Below are 20,412 nucleotides of genomic sequence, written 5' to 3'. Positions count from 1 at the left end.
AGAAAAGACCTTATTGGCCTATAGGACATCTTTTCCTGGTTTGGTAACGATTGAGGCTCTTGGCTATGTTCACTGCTCTAGGCAGCCTGTCATCCTGTTTGGAATAATTTCTACTATAATCTTGGTTTGCTGTTGCCTCAGACAGATTAACCATTTATTCTCACAGCCTCTTAATGTTGCAGTCATTTGAGTACATGATGGGTAGCCTATGTTACTCACTCAGGTCCTAAAGGATCAAGAGTTAGAGTTCCTCAACTCTTCAGTTCTGGTTCTAGCTTCACATCCTAGGTCTTTCAGATGTGACCATAGGCAATTATAATATTTTGCCTGATGGTCTTCACAAGGCCAAGGGAGGAATATAATTTGCCCTTCCCACACCAGTATATTGAAGTTTCTAGGAGGAGTTGCAGTCAAGAACTCACAACCTTCAGGCCAGCCATTCTCATACACATATCAGAATTCCTAGAGTAAGAATCCCATTCAGAGAACACTTTATACAGTGTCTTGTCTAAGGCACTTTATCCACTCTGACTCAGTAATTTTTCAATAATGACATTACAAGAAAAAAAAAAAAAACCTCAGAACAATAGTTGTCAGGAACATAGACAAAAATTTAAAAAAAAATTCTAACAAGGTATTAAAAAATGGAATGCAACAATCCACACACTTGTGTAGATAGAGAGAGAGAGGGAGTATATAAATGTAGGTTAGTACATATACATATATTCCTATGCCCTGTTGGCTGAGAAAACCTAGAAGCATTGACACCCCAGGATCAATGAGCACACTTAGCAGAAGATACCAGTCTCTAGTACCATTTGCCAATAAAAGAAATCAGTCAGTGTCCTTGGAGAAATGGCTGATTCTAGGACTGGGGCAGAAAATAAATGAGTTTGGAGCATCTTTCATTGCCAAAGTAAGGAAGTACTTATAAGCGAAAAAGAAACAATGATGGAAGTATGTCAAAAGGACAGAGAAGCCAACCAAAAGAGTTCCAAATAATTAAAACCAGAAATTTTGAGCCACAAAATAAAATAGTATTGCATTATAAACTTTAATATAGAATATATATACCCAGGTGTCCTAAGTGTTATAAATAAATGATTCAATAAATAAATGGTGCACAATAAAAAATTTCCCATTCAGAAAATTTCCAAATAATTTGTGTAGGTTCTTCACTCTCAAGGAGGTGAAGCAAAACTCCTTAAGTATAGACTGTGAAAATGACTTTATTCCAAAGAGTATAGTATGAAAAGTATGGAGGGGGGCAAAAAGATTAATTTAACAGTGGAGAAACCTGACAAACTCTGCGTTAACATCAGTGGTAGTAAGCCATGTTTATGATACATACCTTTGATATAATGTGATAAACAATGATGATTTACTTCTGTGGTTTTCCTCTGTCAAACCCAAAACTGCAGTCTATAATGAGAGAAACATCAACAAATCCCAACTGAGGACCACTCCACAAAATACCTAACCAGCTTTCTCGAAAACTGTTAATGTCAAGGAAAACAGTGAAAGTCTTTGTCACCATTATAACTGAGAGGATCTTAGGGAGACAGGACTACAAATTCAATATGGTACTTGGATGGGATCTTGGAATTGAAAATGGTAATTAAGTAAAAACTAAGTCAATCTGAATAAATAATGAATTTTAGTTAATAATAATATATCAATATTAGTTAATTAATAGTAACACATGGACTATTCTAATGTAAGACATTAATAGGAGAATCTGGGTGTAGAGTATATGGAAATGCTTTGTACTATTTCACATTGCCTTTTTGTAATTCTATTCTAAATCTATTTCTTCTTCCTGGAAATATGTACAATGGAAGCTATGCTAAGGCTATCTCTGTGGGTTTTCATTATCACTATCAGGGATGCAAAATCTAGGTTAACAGATGGTACATTGGGGTGGAGGTAGGAAGAAATGTGATTGATTGAAAGGAAGTTTACAGATGGATAAGGAAACCAGAAAAGGAAATTATCACTCCATATCTAACTTAGCTTCCCAAAGCAAGATAATGATTTTCTTGGCCACTTCTGTTTGATGTAGTGCTGACTTATATTCAAAGTTGGAAGAAGCCCAAGATGTCTTTTCCATTGAAAAGGAGAATGTAACTGAAGCCAAATTCTAAGATTTACCCCAAAACAACTTGAATCATTTGAAGAAAAGACATCATCCAGTATTTCTTGTTGAATATCCTGATTAACAGCAGTTGAATTTATCACATCTGCAGTATTTCCTTGGTTGTGTTATCATATAGTTTCTTTTATAATCTTAAAAGAAATACTACCTTAGAACTAGACTGTATGCTTTATGACTGGCAGAGAGCAGCTGGTGCACCATGTGGCCGTGAACCAGGATGGCATTTTTTTTAGACAACTGTATGGATACAAAGCAAAGGGATTTTTACTGCCTGCTCCTATATCAGATTCTGCTTTGTTCTTAGACCACATATGAGTATGGAGCGATCATTATAAAAGTGGCTATTGAAACAGCATAACGTCCGAAATGATGAATGTTGGCAATGTAACAGCTAAAGATCAGTGATAATTTGTTTCTGAAACTTCAGAAAAGATATTTATGCAAAGTCATTTTTTGCATATTGATTGAAATGCACCTTGAAACACATCTCTGAACATGATCAGCTAACAATTGCCCAGATGACATATTTGTTGAGGGTGCATATAATTTACTTGAATTTCACCATTACCACAAGTGCTCAGCACTTTGATGACTCAGCCATCACTTGCCCCAATGTAGTAAGATGTTCTTAAGGCTTTGGAAACTGGATTTGGTATGGACTGGACATGGAAAGGATTTTTCTGGAGGCTCACCTTGGGTATGATAAGACTTGTTAACTTAGACAGGAACACAAGAGGGAGCTATTTTCAAGGAAACTGGCCATGTTCAAACAGTGTACCTGAAGAGGAAGAAAAAGTTTGATCAAATTAAAAGACAGTTATCAGGTGAGCTGGTGTCTCAGGCTATATGAACAGCTTAAAATGGGTAAGTCATCACTGATAAATGTGGGTAAACATTCAACCATAATCATCATGACCACATGTTGAACTGCTAAATTAGGGCAATGGGAATTTGTGCCTCAGAGTCTCAAAAGTTAAGTTACGCTGTTGCTTTGCATGCTACACTGTTGCCTGTCTTGAATTCTTTCTTAGTTTTTAAAACTAAGCCACCTTAAAACAGGGTGATGCCTGTTTTGTGTTGTGAGATAGATTGTAAATCTGAACCCAAACCACTGCAGCAGGTTGAACAGGGTGGAGACTATTGCTCCATTAATAGAAATATATCCATGGTCATTGGATCCAGTAATATCATACCAAACATGATCACTTAGACCTTAATTCATATTGAAGTCTTCCTTTTTTATTTCAGCAAAACCTTTTGAGAATAGTAATACGTATGCTAAAATGTGTATAGATCATAAACGTATACATGAATTACACGAATGAATTTCATGAATTAAACTTTCTGTGCAGCCAGCACCCAAATCAAGAAATGTCTTCTTTTTAGCATTCCAAAAGCCCACTTTGGGCTTTCTTTCTGGTCATTATCTCTCTCCAAGACAGGCTTTCTTCTGACTGTCATAAATTATTACGTTTTACCATTGTTCAAACTTTATAAAACTGGAAGTCAGAAGCAAAACCTTTTGAGATTGTTTTCTTTTGATTAAGGTTGTTTCCAACACTTTAAATCATGCTACTGTGTGGAGCAACGATTTGCTAATGTTCATGGCTACATAATATGCACCATAGGAACACACCTTGATGTACCTATACATTTGGAGTGACACATAACTTCTCATCACAGGTGTTCTCAGGAAAGATGATTATTGGTTTTTTTTTAATCCCATATTAAAAAAAAATAGAGAAAAACAATTTTAATCTTGAAGTATTTCTCTGAAAAGTTGATTTTAATTCTTGCAGCTCTCCCTTTTATTTAGAGTGTTCTTCCCACAAAAGCCTAACTTTTAGGTCTCAGTTTCAATTGCCCCTCCCCCTTTAGAGTGGCTCAAAACCAGATTTCCCAATCCTTTGATATACAATCGTTGTTAACATGTATCGCCTTCCTAGGATGGACATCTGAGCTCAGTGGTGAAGCCTGATGCCAGATTTTGCTCTCCTGTTTGCTGCTCTCAGTTATTTTTGTTGTTGTTGTTATTTTCCCTTTGGGGAATTCCTCTTGCTTTCTGTGAGCTTGCAAAACATTTAAAAATAAAGGTAATGATACTTTATATAACATATACTTAGTTTGCAGTGTGAAGTCTTTTCAGACTATCTAGCCAACCAAACTGTCAGAAAAATAAATTCCTTGAAGCTTTTTAGGGTTAAACTTTCACTTCTACAAACATAGAAGTTGTATGGAGAAATGTGTGATAAGTTTTATTTCAGGCATAAGATGTTGTAAATAAGTAATTTGAACACATATATACACCGATGAGTTATCATTTTAATATTTGTTATTATAACATGATTACTGTCATATTATTCTAACAACCTTACGTTGGTTTAAAAAAACTGATTCAATCTGCTGTCATAATCTCTGTACATATTTTCTATGTAGATATCAATATACTTTTTCTTGCTCTGGAAATATTATGAAAATCCTATGAGGTCTTGCTGCCTATGATGCGTAATATGCAAGTAAATTATTTTATTCCCATTTCAAACTGAAGGTATTGATAAGAAACACATACAAAATCCAGTAAAATGAAAAACGTTAAATATCTTTGTAAGTAAAACATTCCTGTGTTGCTTATATATGAAAAGATAAGATTTCATAAAATTATATGTTTTCTTTTTAATTGAAGAGATTTTCATCACTCTAGATATAAAACTGTAGCTTAAAATGACCCAAATTATGCACGTTAAATAAAAATACACTGCCTTCAAATCTTGTGCTTCTATTTCTTCAATATTGCTAGATGGTCCATTTTGATAAAAACCCTGTTACCAGATCATTAACTCCATTTCAGAATGACATTTCATAGACTAATCAATACTAGATGAATGTGTCACAGCTACTCTATTAATAATCATATGACTAGAATTGCTGGTGACAGAAATAATAGGCTAACTACCACTTGTTGACCTCTCGGGTAAACAATAAAGAAAATAGTGCTATTTCTATAAAATTTTCATTTGTCTTCCAGTTTAATAAAATACCAAATTCTAAAAGGATTTGCAGAAATGATTCAGGAATATGTACATTCTTTGTATTTTCTACCATGCTGAGCTTATTTGAATGAGAATATATTCAAATATATATATATATATAGTACATACATACTATAGATACATCAGGAATTCCAATTATATAATAAAAATTTCCTTGAATTCTTCAAAATAAATTATTTATAACACTTTATGGATATGAAAAGCTGAAAAAAATATCTTGCTGAAGCTAGAATAATTCTAGAAAGAAATATTTTATTGAATACTTTGTTTAGCAAGTGTATACTCAATGATATTTTTTTAATATGAAGACTAAAATTTATTAATAGGAGGTTTCTATTTTGAAAAGCTGAAACTTTGTTAATTCTAATTAATATAAATGGCAAATGTTCACCATAGTATTATTCTTAATATAAGAGAGATGATCACTTTGAAACATATCGAAACTTTTGGGGGACAAAGATTTGGAGGAAGCAAATAATTAGAATAGTGTATGTGTGGTTGTTACCAAGACTGTTGCCCCAGAATCATACCCCTGCCCCTCCCTGGAATGGAAACCAATTGCTCTTATCTAAGTTTCAGGAGGAAGCTGCTGTCAATGAAAAAGATGTTGCCTTCCATATCGGTAAACAAAGGATGTTGAAGCCATCAAGCTGTCACATTACAGCCGCCCCCCATGGTGAGCCCTGAAGGAACTAAGAATAGAAAGTGTGCCTGCCATGAAGGAATCAGTCGCTGCAGCCTCCCCTGCAGGTGCACCCTGAGAAGACTCAGGATGAGAAAGCACAGGATACTGGCCCCAGGTATCTGAGGTGCATATCAAAGGTATGATTATAGTGAGCCTAGACTCTTGCATCTTCCCATACATAGAAAAGTGCTAAATTCTTTAACCTGAGATGTCTGGTTTTCTTTAACAGTAATCTTTCGATGTTTTGACTACCTGGTCTTTGTTGCAAAAACTCCTTGTATCCTGGCTCCTCCCTGACCCCTTCAGAGCAGTCTCTCAGAGCTCTCTGAGATGCTGTGTCCTGGACTTAAGTCCTCAGTTTTGTCTGCCGAATAAAACATAACTCTCAGCTTTTAGGCATGTGCTTTTTTTCAGTCGACACTGCAAAGAGAAAAACAAGAACTGGTTAGAACCAACCAAGCCAAAGATGGCGAAAGATTTGACTTCCAGTAGACCTTGAGCTTCATTATACACTCATTGTAATACAGTAGCTAAATGACACAGGCACCAGAACAATGACAGTTGACAATTGCCATGACAACAACCAGAAAAGCCCACACAAGGGCTTAAAGGAGTGCTGCATCAGTTCTGGGTCCAAACCACACCCCTGTTGTTGAATAACTCATGAATATTCCTCCCACTCTCTAATTCCCTCCCTTTTACCTTGACCCTCCTATATATGTGGTGTCTCTGCCCCTATTGGGTTGAGAAGGTGATTTGCAAACTAAGTTCCTGCTTCTCTCTGATCATTGAGTAAAGCTTGTGAGTTCCAGTCGCAGCATCAGTTTCATTATTGATTGTGAAAATCTGAGCAGAAAAAGAAACTCCCTAGCTGAAACAAAGAGTTTCGAACCTGGGCTAGGACCCTGGCATGGGTCCAGGTAACCAATTCAGTAACGTGCTCACAAATAATTGAGCATCAGAGAGGCAATAAATGAAGCTACTTTTATAAAATCTGAGGCAGAAAATTTTAGATAATTGATTAGTAAGTACATACAAAACATTTACCAACAAATGCTACAGAGGTACCAGCTATTCAAAACACATATTGACATAATCATCTTATGCCAACAATAAAAATCTGGATAGGTATACTCTGTACCAATGAATTATTGTCTTTTTTCTTGTTTTTTTAGGGTAATACAAGACAAAATATAATTAAATAAAATCATATTAATTTACACATTTTACATACACTTTACATATAAATATATAATTTATATACAATGTATTTTATATATATATACACACATATTTGAATCACACAGTCTTTCTCCATTAGCTTGATTTTATAATATTAATATATTTCTGAACTTGTGGAGATTACTTATGAGTTGTTTTAGCTATGCCTATAAATAATGGCAAAAATGGCAAAAATCAAAACAAAAGTAAATAAAAATAGCTCATTAATGAGGTTTTACAGTTAAATAAACTTTCAAGTATGGCATTTATGAATTGCCATAACATATACCCATGAAGAAATAATGCAGGGTGGGGAGAGATAGAGAAATAAACACAGACACACACACACAGGCACAGAGAGTTTAATGTTTACTCACTTGACCAATTTACAACCCTTTTATCACACTTTATTTGGATGGAATAGTGTGACTTCATTTTTTTCCAACAATATATTTGAATCTGTTTTCAAATGTAAATTGTATCTTATTCCTTTCAAATAACTTTTTGAATTGTGTTTACTTGAGTTCCTGAGGCCTTCTCTGTCTCCTGAGCGTTCAAGAGGAATTCTTGGAATTGTGAGGCACAGAATCTTAGACTCTCTTGTGCAAAAAGAGCTCTAAAATTGATGTACACACTAAGGAGAGGTAGTTACAGTTGCTTCTTTCTTTTTTCCTAACATGCAAATCTCAGGCTGGAAATAGTCATATTTTTTCCAAAATATTATCTGAGATTTTTATGGCAGCACATTTTTAATACCTTAGAGTCAATATTATACTTATTTTCCTAGTGTTGATGAGATCCTCGAGGCCAAGAATTTTAGCATAATTATCAGCCCCTTTTGCAATACAGGTTGCATACATAATAGGAATAACATGAAATAAATTTCATAAAGATGCATTTTAAAAGGTAAATTTTTATTCTCTCTTAAGATAATATTTTCAGTTCCAGAGGGGGGAACCACTTCCTACAGAGCACCAGAACTCTTAAACAAGGATAAAAAAACTTTTGCTTCTTTAAAGTTGCTCATTAAATCTCTTAAAATCCTACTTAAAGATATATTCAAATAGTACATTTAGATAATAAAACTATAAAAAGTTTATTTAATACTTTTATTTTCTTGTGCATAGTCATGTAAAAATTATTAAACATAAAATTTTCATAATAACGAAAATTGAAAACATATACAATCCAGACCTTCCATCAAATGTGTATTAAAACAGTATTGTTAAGAGCTGAAGAAAAAGCAGTAATATATTCTTATAATGTTCTCTTGATATATATTACATATTTTTATGTATTATGTATCATGCTTGTGTTTATTATATTCTTATGATTTTACAACATTTGGATTTATGGATTCCATAACATGATTAAGCTCTATACATACACATACCTCTAAGAGTTTTACCCGACCTTAATACACAACTATAAATAAGAGAATGAATGATATATTTAAGGTACAAAGAAACAAATATAAATCAATACTCTTAGTACACTATTATCACTACTGAAACACTACTCTTCAGAATATCGTAGGAATTTAACATTCAAAATCCTTTGGGTTTTGATTTAAAAGGGGTTTAAGTTTCAGGAGCAATTTAGGAGAGCAGATATTCATTTATGAGAAAATAAATAATAAATCAAAATTGAATGATAACATGAGTAAAATGCTTTGAAAATATTTTATATTTATATGTCCAATTAACAAATTTAGGGTATTATTATCTTTTTATGTTTGTCATATGAAATATATATATATTGTTATGTTAACTGTTTGAGGGAAATAATTATCAGGCTAACATTTACTTTGTATAAATTAACTAGCTATCCGATACTAGTTCACCATTTTCTATCCAAAATATTTAGGTCAAGATATTTTTCAGAATTCAGTTTTAACTAATAAAATTAATATAGTGTATATTTCATGTATTACAGAAAGCTCAAGTGAGGTCAGGAGCATAATTCAGAATCAAACACATTAATATGATTTTTAAAAGACTATTAATAGTATTATAGTTTATTTAATATTTACTTGTAGAATATGAAATTTATAAAAGATATCATGGGATAGTTATAGACCATAGCTAGTTTAGTATATATCTAAGAGCAGTGTTTGATAAGTCGTATACTAAACTAAATACCTGTACACATGCATAAATGCTAATTACCCTTGGGTATTAGAGGATCTTTGAGAAAAAGGTAAATCACTATTGCTCCCGACTTCACCATCTTGATCCAATCGAATTGGATATTTGATGATGAGAAAGATACAAGGTCCTTAATTATCAAAGCTGTGCAGAATAGTCTTTGTAAGGACCTCTTCCAGTGGCATCTGCCTGATTAACATGAATTTCTACCTAAGCAGCCTTAAGACCAAAAATTACATGAGCACACATTTTTATCATGCAAAGATATTTCTTTTCAAATAGTTTACAATATCATGCTTATCATCACTGCTGTCATCATTCACTGTTACGTTAAACCCCATGTTCAGCATTTTCACTCTCTCTCAAGAAATGCATAAGCAGTATTTCATATTTAATGTGTACCATGTTTTAGATGTCAGCTAGGTCTAACTTATTTTACACTTTCAGCTGATAAATGCTGACATACTTAGCAGGGTTTTAAATGATTTTCTCATTAGCAACACAAAACTCTTTAAAGCCTTCACTTGAAAGTTCATTTTCAAACATCAATGAGTGCTAAAGTCTGTACTAGGCATTTGCTCTCAGCAGCCCATCACACCATGATTAGTAACTGGGTAAATGGCATTCTTTTTTTTTTAATTTTTATTTATTTATAATAAAAAAAATTTTTTTGGCTATACCACGTGGCTTCGGGATCTTAGCTCCCCTAGCTCCCCAACCAGGGATGGAACCCAGGCCTTCTGCAGTGAAATCGTGGAGTCGTAACCATTGGACTGCCAGGGAATTCCCAAAAATGGCATTCTTAACAACTTTTATGAAGTCTTGGTCCAAGAAATCTCTTAACTGTAGCAAGGACACAGTAATCTAACTGTAGCAAGCACACAGTAAACCAAGGAATCGACCAAACAAAGTGGTTATATATGTTATTCATGGAGGACAAAAGTTCTTAGTCCTAAAGCTGTATAATAGGTTCACATTGGGTGGAAGTAACTGCTGAAAAGATTACATTTTGCAAAATTAGAAAGTAATATGCAAGGCAGTTTTCCCGGAATACTAAAATTTTACACTTATTCCCACCCATCTTGCCTACAAATCATTTGTGCTACTGGTCAAAGTGATTATTAAAGAGGTTAGAAAATATTTCATTTGTTACCCATGTCTTTATGTTTTCATAAATTAAAAAAAAAAATGCTCGTCTAAATTACATACACCTTTCAAATATCTCAGATGCTGGCTTTTCCTGAACATGAACTACAACTTTTTAATTTATGTGCCTGTAACATTTGCATCCCAGAACAATTATAGTGTGTTTAATGTCCCTAAATATTTGGTGATTTTTTTCTCAGGAATTATTTGTTTTTGAAGAATACAGCCTTAGGCCAGAGTGGTTTCATTAGAACTATAAATTGTATATTTTCAGAGTTAAGATTTTTAATAATAAATTTTTCAATGTAATTTTCAGTTGCTACATGATCAGCATACATTTTTCACCATAAATTTTGTTTTTATACAGTATAATTTTTCTTAAATTTCTGTATCCAGTCACCTGAATAGTCACACTTGTTTTCAAAGTTTGAATCTTTATGGTATAATGTAGCTCCTTTCATGACATACTACCTACTGAGTGACATGATCACTTCCTCATTGAGAACCTATTCAGGTAACACAAAGTCAAGATCTTCATTGTCTGCCCCGTTCAATGTTTCTCTGTTACCTTAGTTCTTGGTCATTGCTATTATTGTAAAATTTCAGCAACTGAGCTCTGATTCTTTAAGTTGTACTTGTTAGTGTCTGCATCTCATATTATTCAGTAAACCTCCTTAGAAATGCATAACAGCACAATTCTTTTTTTTGTTTTTTATAAATTTATTTTATTTATTTATTTTTGGTTGCGTTGGGTCTTCATTGCTGCACGCGGGCTTTCTCTAGTTGAGGCGAGCGGGGGCTACTCTTCCTTGTGGTGCGCGGGCTTCTCATTGTGGTGGCTTCTCTTGTGGAGGAGCACGGGCTCTAGGCGCACAGGCTTCAGTAGTTGTTGCACAAGGGCTCAGTAGTTGTGGCTCACGGGCTCTATAGCGCAGGCTCAGTAGCTGTGGCGCACGGGCTTAGTTGCTCTGCGGAATATGGGATCTTCCTGGACCAGAGATCGACCCGTGTTCCGTGCACTGGCAGGCAGACTCTTAACCACTGCACCACCAGGGAAGTCTCGGCACAATTCTTTTTTTCATTTATGATACTGATGATGACAGACACAGTCTTGTCATCTGGCTTTATCCATGCAAGTGTTTTTATACATCTTTTTACATTTTTACACTTTCATAGAATAATTGAGTAATGTCACAAAATAGGAATAACAGTAAACTAAGTATCAGTAATGAGCACAGCATTTGTTCTTGGTAGGAGTGCTTGAGGTCTAGTAGTTCTCTCATGCCCATTCAAGTAACCTGAGCACAAAACATATGGATAAATAGAAAACATCTTTCGTTCCCAAAGCTTTTCCAGTGTCATAATTTTGGATAAAATTTGTGGGCATATAAGTGCAAACCATACAAAGTATTAAATGTCATAAAGTATGCAGAAGTAACAATTTACTGTGTCAGCCATATAAAATAAAACCTTATATTCACAACATTTGAAAAATTAATATAATCCCATAGTAAAGCTAAGACTTACAAGGAGCTTGAAGTCCATTTACTAATGTTACTCCACTAAGTTAATCTAAACCCTGAATTTAATAAAGATAATAGCACATTTATATATTGTTACATTTTACGGTTATCCTCATTGATATCCTATCATATGATCCCCAGGAAATCACTGTGAAGTAGGAGAGATAAATATCAGTATTATATTCTTACAGACAAACGGCTGAAGGATTAGACAGAGTGTCAAAACACAAAGAAAAGGTAATTATTTGATTTTTAATGTTTTAATATGATATTCTATCACACACTCTGCAGCAGTTACTGGATTTGTTTTATAACAAATTGATTTTATAATTAAATAAAAATGAATGTGACTTACAAATCATAGTGGAAGAGCCATGAGACAAATTATTTTGCTATCTTGTAAATCACGGAAAAAAAAATGCATAGAATATGACCTTGTCTGGGAATCACCTGCATCATGCCATAAATTTATATAAGATCTTAATATCTTTGTAGCTAATTCATTCATACTTTTGTCCTATAGAAAATAAATATTGCTCTACACTATTGGTTGCATCAAGGGTGTACATAATAAGAGTCTTATTCTAATTACTGATTAATGTATAGGTTGTTCAATTAATTCATTTAAAGTTATAAGATGAATAAGTGTTGGAGATTTAATGTACAGCAGGATGGTTATAGTTAACAGTATTGTATTATATACTTAAAAGTAGCAAAGAAGGTAGATTTTAAATATTCTCACCACAAAAAGTAATGATAATTATGTGAGATGATGGAGGTATTAGTCATTGAATAAATGAAAATTATATGCTGAACCCTGTACGCTGGATTGGAAAACAAACAAGTAGATTAGTCCCTGCTATTAAGGGCCCTCATGGATTTCTAGACATATAGACATACAAATTATATTACCAATAAAACATATGTATTATTTCCCAAAGTAATTATACATTATATGTATAGAATGTATAATGTATATATATTATATATATATAATGTAACTATCAATAGATGTATTCTCATAAATTTTTCAGTTATAATGTCTTATGCTTTATTCACATGGGATTAAAGTAGAAAAAAATTTTAAAATAAAGTCACTGAGCTGTTAATGCAGAGTGGTGCCTTTAAGACTGCATGCTCAATGCTTTCAATTTAAAATGAAAGAAGCATCTCAGGAGCATTTATTTATAAACTGGGAAGGATGAATGCAATTAAAATAAATTGGCTGGCAAGGGTTAATTACCGTTTTCTTATATTTCTCGAATCTTTTCTTTAAGCACAGGTCATAATTTAACTCAATATAATCCTCTGTAGAAATATCCATATGAGAACCAAATTTTCACTAGACGTTATTTACTTGTGTCATTTTCAAACCGTTGGATCACTTTTCACAAATCATTAATATAGTTCTCCATTATGCTCTTCAAAATTCTAATTTAAATAATCCTATTTCTGTCTGGTAGACATTGAATCATGAATATGGAATGACTTCACCTCACTTCACTTGAAATTCACTTAATTTTCAACTCTGTTAGCTGTGAGGTGAGTAGAAAATAATTTAGTTCAAAATTGCAGTACAAAAAAAAAAAAAGAAAAATTCAGTCCAAGGTGTGCTGCTGTCCTAAGAAGAGGAACTTTTTATTCAGTGTCCTAAATTGAGTTGTGATTTATATCACAGCTTTGAGTGATTAAATTCAAATTATCAAATTGTTTTTTCTCTTTGAACCTGTGTCATTGTTTACCAGTTTCATGTGTATTTCATAATTATTTGTGACATCACAGATTGGTCAAATTCCTGTACCTTGACTTACATCAGGTCAATTTCAAGAGACAGACTTGAGCATTCTCCCTCCCTCACCCTCCCAGCACCATCCTTTTCTGTCTCTTTCTCTCTCTATTTTAAAATCTAAAGCAAGCATTACTTGTTTGGTCCTTCTCATTTCATTTTTGTGACAATAGAGATATATAATGAATGAGTTCCCCATTTTAAAAATATATACATTATTTTTGAGGTGTACATATACATCTGAATACATTATTGATGTATTGATAGTTGTATTAATTGGTACATGATGGTCTTACTATTTGATTATGCAATTCCGCTATCAGGAATTTACCTAATAGCAATGCTCACATATATGTGCCAAGGTATATATAAGACAATAACCAATTCAATTTTATTTATAATAGTGAAAATTTGAATATTCACAGCAATAGGAAAATGACTGGATTATTTTACTTTTGCATTTCAGCTAATTCAAATAAGGAGATAGAAATATAGATGTTAATTGAATATATCTGTAATATTTTCTTTATTGAATGAAGGCAATTTTCCAAAACATTTTTAGAGTCAGATTTCAATGATGTAAATGCAACAGAAACAAAGGAAAAGTATGGGTTTGTATGAATATGCCTTTTGTTCACATTATATAGAAACTGATATCAACTCTTAAAATCACTGGAGAAACAATTATTCCTCCCTGTTTACATTTCATATTACATTTTTAAGCTACATATACAATATTCCTATAGGTACAGTTTTTAAGAACATTTTAATGAATTATATGGCATTTCCCCCAATAGATATTAATATGATAATAGCTGCCCCTCCCACTAACAGATTTGGTTTATCCAAGAAAAGATGCTTCTGCTGCTGGTCAACAGTTTAATCATCTGTATGAAGCCCTCCAAATATATAACTGTATACTTGTTCCTCATCAATTTTCCCATTACTATTTAAATGTTTACCTCCCAATTTCAAAATAGAAATTAAATTAAATTTGAAATGCTCTCTTCCTTTATTTCCCTTGTGGGATATGTTTCTGTTTTCATCCTACCTTTCTAGAATTCTTCTTACTGTCTTTTTTGGCACAGTCTGTCCCCATAATGTCAGCATCTCCAGGGCCTCAGCGTCTGGTCTTCATTTCCTTCTCTGCCGTCACTTTGCATGCATTCTCATCCACTCTGTGCCTTCAGTCATCATCTTTTGTTTTTGTTTTTGGCCACTCCACATGGCGTGCAGGGTCTTAGCTGCTGGACCAGGGATCGAACCAATGCTCCCAGCAGTGGAAGCACAGAGTTTTAATCACTGGACCGCCAGGGAAGTCCCAGTCATCATCTCTTTGCTCGTAGCTCTTCTGTATCTCCCAATGAAGTACTATCTATACATTCTAAACATTTTGTACAATTTCTTACTAGGTATTACACCAGTACCTCAATACCAGTAAGTACAAAATAAATTTAATATCATGAAACATTCTGCCTGAAATACCAGCATAAGTGAACCATCACAAAACAACCCAGAATTCCAGCCACAAGTCTAAAACCATTTTCTTCTTCATTATATGTAATTAGTAATGAAGCACTCAAACCTGCCAAGTCTACCTTCTTAATATCTCTCAAATATGTTCAAGCCAGTATCTGTCAAGAAACATCTTCTTCATTTAGGTAATTATCACTTTTCACCAGAATTACAAAAAAAAATTATCCTAAATCTCTCTTTTGTTTTCATTTTTTACCTCAATTCACGTCTCTAATGTATACACTTTCCAAGATGGAGCTCAAAGAATGTTTGTACAATGTAGTTTTGATGAAACTACACCACCTTTCTGCTTCTATGGTTCTTTGAGTCCTTGTTGACTCAGTGATATAATGTAAACTCCTTTAATGTTGCTATACATTGTGACTTTGTGATTTGCCACCCTTTTTCTCTCCAGTCTCACATAAATATCTGTGTTCACCCAGGCCCCACTGTATTGTCCTTCTGAATCAGTTCTGAATAAAGTTTATTATAGATTTTCCCTCTACTTTGATTCTAATCTCTCCAGTTTCTTTAAACTGGAAACTGATTAATTGTGTCAAACTCCATTGAAAAGCCTTTTTCAAAACAAGCCAGGTTATACATCACTCCTGTGTACTTACAATCTTGTGTTTCTCCCTGTTACAATGCATTTCGCATAGTATTGCAAATACCTATTCACTCAACAGTTTCTCTATTACTGGTTAACAGACAAGTCCAGAGTTCTGTTCATTATAAAATATATTTTCACTGCCCAGCAAAATTCCTGTTACAAAGTAGGTGCTCATGAAATACTGTATTACTGTAATACTTTAATAAATGAATGGGTACATGAGAAAATGCTATAAAAATGGTATATATTTGCATTCCCTGGAAATGAATCAAAAAGTTATAATAATCACAATGTGTACTTGTAAAGATATTGCCCTAAAAGCTATCACATCTAAAGTTAATCTAAATTAGCATGTACTTAAAACACTTAGCACGGTTTAGTATACAAAAGTTATTCATAAGAAATCATTCAAACTGTTAATTCCATCCCATTTTAATTATAAATGTGATAAGTAAAAGTCACTCATTGACACTTCTCTCATTGCGTTGTGAATCAATTTTCCCTTTCCTTGAGTCTTGAATGACCTGTGGCTGTTTTGATGTATAGAATATAACAGAAGTGGGAAGATGTCCATTCTATGCCTAGTAACCCCTGAATCAAGAGGAAGGATTCAAAGCAGTTCAGCTTGTGATCCATTTACTCCTAATACTGGAAGGGCAACCCAAATTTGAAAAGCAAATAAGGTATTTGCTAACAGTAAGTGTTGCTACATAAAGAATGCCCTTGGTTGGATAAGACTGGCTAAGGGTTATCTATGGTAGATAAATTCAGGACTAATGGATTTATGAGGCACAGATCCCTAGAGAATGTCAAGTAAGACAAACAATTCCTCTGAAAAGAAATAGGAAATGCTTCATTACTTAATGCTTCTTCTGCTGTATGGAGTAATCACCCACAATGAAGCACCTGGAAACCAAATCTATTATTCTGGCAAGAGAGTGCATGTTTGATGTGAGCATAATAGACCAACAAACAGTTCTTAACATCCCAGACCTCTGTCGGCTTTCTTTGAGTTTCTTCATTGACTGAATTATTAGTAATCTCAAATTCAATTAACACGTACACCTGAGTCTGATTTGTCACTTTGATTCTTTGTGTTACATGGTCTACAAACCTGTATGATATATAAAGAAGGGTTGTGACTTTAACTGTGTTCTGAGATTGTTTATTACGCAGTAATAGATAACCAGTACACTGAAGAAAATAGTTTTAATCTCAAATGGAAATAACAGAAAAAAAAAATCACACACAAAAACCCACAACTAATTTAATTTGTGTATAAAAACTGGGAATTTGGTTTTATGTAAACAACAAAATCCCTTAACAAATAAAATATCATAACTGTAAATGTCTGAGTAATTTATGAAAAATTGAAAACCCAGACATGTTTTGCAAAATATATTCCCTGATACAGTGAAGTTGTACAAATTTATTAGGACATACACAATTATTAAATTAATTGTATTAATTTCACTTAAGTTATTTGATTGCATTAAAAGTGGAACAATTAAAGTGCATGGCAGGTTTCGCACCACTGGTGCTTTCAAAATAGAGGACAAATACAACATTTTAACAGAGCTCTACCAGCTGTGCACAGAATATTAGCACTCTGGCAATGATCTCAGTGTAGCACACACTCTAAGGTGCTTAACTTATCTCATGCTGAGAGTAATGCTAAACCTGCATGCATACTTGAAGTACTACATAAGCCACATCTAATTTCAACAAACAATAGCAGATAATAGACCCCCTGGTATTAGTTTCTGTCCAAATGAACACCTAGCTAGAAAAAGCCCACATCAAGAAATCTAATTTTAATAACAAATTCTTAATCTTTGTCCACAACCCAATTTCTCATGAAAATTAGTAATGTCTTCTGATAGAGAAAAAGGTATTTTAGGAGTATGTTCTACTACCTTATCAAAAGCACATGTAGGGTTGGCTGCAGTGCACCAGCCAGATCTCTCCTTCAGGACAGAGTCCTTCAGGACAGAGTCCTTCAGTGACTCAGCGGCTGGTAATGTTGCTTTCTGACAGCTCACAGCTGACTTCTTTCCCAGGAACAGCCTTTAGCTTAGGGAGGGAGGTGCACAGACTAAAAGCACGTGCCTTCCAAGAGAGGGAGCCTATGTCCTATGGCTGCTCAAGGTTGGGATATAAACCATGGTCCCTTTTACTCACATGGTTTGATGCTCTGTTGCTAGGTGCATACAGAGTAAGGATTGTTATGTCTTCTTGGAGAATTGACTCCTTTATTTTTATGTAATACCCTCTTTATCCCTGAAAACTTTCATTGATTTAAAGTCTACTATGTCTGAAATTAATATTGCTACTTTTGCTTTTTTCATTACTGTTAGCATGGAATATATTACTTCATGAATTTACTTTTAATCTACATATGTCTTTATATTGAATTTGGGTTTTCTATAGAGCACGTATAGTTAGGTCTTGTTGTTTGTCCACTCTGACAATCTCTGTCTTTTCATTCGTGCGTTTAGACCATTGACATTCAAAGTGATTGCTAATATAGTTGGATTAATACATATTATAATCATTGCTATACCACTTCACTTAGTGTGAGTACCTAATACTAATAAAATAATTCTAATTCTTTCCTCCGGTCCCTTGTATCTTTGCTGTCATTCATTCTACTTATATATAAAAATGCAAAGGCATTAATTTTATGATACAGACTTAAGTTTGCATAATTTATGCACTGTTGGTATTATTTTAAATAAACTGTTATCTGTTAGATCAATTATGATAAAAAAATAAAAGGCTTTTATTTTACCTTCATTTATTCCCTCTTCAACACTGTTCCTTACTTTATGTAGATCTGACTTTTTGATCATAGTATTTTTCTTTCCTCCAAAGAACTTCTTTTAACATTACTTTCAGGGTAGGTCTACTGACAACAAATTCTCTTAATTTTTGTTTGTCAGAGAACATCTTTATTTCTCCTTCATTTCTGTAGGATTTCACTGGGTACAAGATTCTAGATTCGTGGGGTTTTCTCTCAACATTTAAATAATTTTTTTTCCTCAAAATTTAAATATTTCACTTTATTTTCTTCTTGCTTGCATGATTTCTGAGAAGATTCAGATGTAATTCTTATATTTGTTTTTCTGCAGGTAACATGTTCTTCCCCCCACCCCCACCCCCACTGGCTTCTTTCAGGACTTTATTTTGTCTAATTTGAAAATGATATGTAGTGATGCTTTTTGGCATTTATTATGCTTGATGTTCTCTGAGCTTACTGTATGTATGGTTCGGTATATGACATGAATTTGGGGAAATTCTCAGTCATTATTATTTCAAGTATTTTAGTTGCTCCTCCATTCTTTCTTCTTTTTCTGGTATTCCCTTTACACAGGTTACAACTTTTGTAGTCTTCTCACAGTTCTTCGACACCCTTTTTTTTTTCCAGTGTATCTTCTCTTTGCTTTTCATGTTTTGAGCATCTATTGATATACTCTCTAGTGCAGAGATTTATTCTTCAGCTGTATCCAGTCTATTAATGAGACCATGAAAGACATTATTTCTGCTACAGTGTTTTTGATCTCTAGCATTTATTTTTGGTTTTTTCTTTGAATTTCCATCTCTCTCCTTACATTACCCATCTGTCTTACATGCAGTCTACTTTTTCCATTTAGAGCCCTCAGCATATTAATCATAGTCATTTTTAACTCCCAGGCTGGTAATTCCAGTATCTTTGCTGCCATGTCTGGTTCTGATGCTTACTCTACCTCATCAAGTGTGCTTTTGCCTTTTGGTATACCCAGATAAGTTTTTCCTGATAGCCAGACATGATGCATGGGGTAAAAGGAACTGCCAAAAATAGGCCCATAGAAATGAGGCAGTGAGGTGTGGGGAGAGAGGAAGCATTCTACAGTCCTATGCTTAAGTCTCAGTCTTCAGTGAGCCTGTGCCTTTGGACTGTGAACTTCACAAGCGTTTCTCATTTTCTTTTTCTCCCCCCATTAGGTGGAAGAGGATGGCTAGAGAGAGCTGAAATTCGATATTTCACTTTGTCCAGGTCAGTTAGGATCTGAATATACCTCAGCAGGTTAGGCTCTGGTTAACTAGTCTCACCTGAAGGTAAAACTTGTTACAAGAACACAGTACTCTGGTATATTTCAGAATGGTTTCTTTCCCCTCCCTCTGCCAAAAGCCTGAGGGGATTTTTCTCCAATATTTATTGTGAAACCTTGATTGGGCTGGAGGTAAATCTCACAATATTGTGGGGGGCCCATTCATAGGGAGAAAGGTTTTTAACTCTCAGACTTGTCCACACTGAGCATCCTTACATTTGTTGATTGCAGTTCAGATTTTCCTACCTTTGCACCGGGTCCTGAGGTGGTTTACCCTTGTGAGTTTCTGTTCCAGCAAAAAGCTGAGACTCACTGCATTTTCCTGCCTTTCTCTCCAGTCCTGTGGGCAGATGTTTGCTTTGTATTCTCCCCTCTCTTATGGATCCAAGAAGAATTGTTGATTTTTCAGTCTGGTTAGCTTTTTTGTTGTTACGACAAAGTAGTGACTTCCAAGATTCTTACATGTGGAAAGGGAAATGTCAA

The 20,412-nt window shown here is 34.0% G+C and overlaps 1 long non-coding RNA gene across 1 annotated transcript; it reads right to left on the bottom strand.

Annotated features, from left to right (window-relative positions):
• Positions 1-1,807: 1,807 nt before the first annotated feature.
• LOC113630213 (uncharacterized) lies at positions 1,808-18,734 on the bottom strand. Its single transcript, XR_003436858.1, has 3 exons — positions 18,654-18,734; positions 16,663-16,669; positions 1,808-1,819 (listed from the first exon to the last, which is right to left on the bottom strand). It is a non-coding gene; the product is annotated as an uncharacterized LOC113630213 (long non-coding RNA).
• Between the last annotated feature and the right edge of the window lie 1,678 nt (positions 18,735-20,412).

The sequence above is a fragment of the Aethalodelphis obliquidens genome, unplaced genomic scaffold (genome assembly GCF_003676395.1).
Source record: "Aethalodelphis obliquidens isolate GAN/ISIS:26980383/991018 unplaced genomic scaffold, ASM367639v1 scaffold29, whole genome shotgun sequence".
Classification (NCBI taxonomy): domain Eukaryota; kingdom Metazoa; phylum Chordata; class Mammalia; order Artiodactyla; family Delphinidae; genus Aethalodelphis; species Aethalodelphis obliquidens.
This window is presented reverse-complemented; position numbering and strand designations above follow the sequence as displayed.